The sequence below is a fragment of the Ochlerotatus camptorhynchus genome, unplaced genomic scaffold (assembly GCF_037179485.1).
Source record: "Ochlerotatus camptorhynchus isolate MF236.1 unplaced genomic scaffold, CSIRO-AGI_Acam_v1.1 ptg000314l, whole genome shotgun sequence".
Classification (NCBI taxonomy): domain Eukaryota; kingdom Metazoa; phylum Arthropoda; class Insecta; order Diptera; family Culicidae; genus Ochlerotatus; species Ochlerotatus camptorhynchus.
The window spans coordinates 3,880,001-3,881,049 of record NW_027040802.1 but is presented as its reverse complement, the minus strand read 5'-3'; positions in this window follow the sequence as shown (position 1 = coordinate 3,881,049).

Sequence of the window (1,049 nt, the reverse complement as noted above, 5' to 3'; positions counted from 1 at the left end):
ATCATCGGCTACAATTTAAATAATCACTTGGAAAATGTAGGAAAGGTCCTGAAAAGACTTTCAGAATTTAACCTTAAAATACAACTTGACAAGTGCGAATTCCTGAGAAAGGAAACGGAGTTCCTGGGACACGTTATTACGCCCGAAGGGATAAAACCGGATCCTAACAAAGTAACGAAGATTCTCGATTGGAAGCTTCCTACCACACAAAAGGAAATTAAGCAATTTTTGGGCCTTACCGGATACTATAGGCGCTTTATAAGAGACTATGCAAAATTGGCTAAACCTCTTACAAGGTATTTAAGAAAAGACAGTCAAATGAACATCAACGACGATGAGTACAAAAAATCGTTTGAAAAATTAAAGCAAATTATAACTTCTGATCAAATTCTAACCTATCCGGATTTCGAACTACCGTTCATATTGACAACCGACGCAAGCAACTATGCGTTGGGCGCGGTTTTATCGCAAGTTCAGAATAACGTTGAAAAGCCGATAGCATTTGGCAGCAGAACGTTAAATAAAACCGAGGTAAACTACTCCACGACTGAAAAAGAGGCCCTGGCAATTATGTGGGCAGTGGACAAATATAGAGCTTACCTATACGGAAATAAATTTACTCTGATAACTGATCATAAGCCCCTTACTTTCATTAAAACTTCCACAAAAAATTCGAAAATCTTGAGATGGCGACTTGATCTGGAAAACTTCGATTATGACGTCCAATATAAACAAGGTAAGACCAACGTCGTAGCAGACGCTCTTAGTAGAAAAATTGAAACTCATATAAACAATTCAGAAATATCAACATCAGATTCAGGCAATTCCGAGACTATTTCCGAACAAGATAACCCCAACAATAATGATATGACGGACACAGAAACGATACACTCAGCAAACACTTCTGACGATCATTACATCCATTGTACGGAACGACCAATTAACTACTACCGAAATCAAATAATTTTTAAAATTACTTCTTTTGAGTCGGAAATCACAGAGTCCCCTTTTTCAAACTACCACAGAGCTACAATTTGTAGAAAAGAATT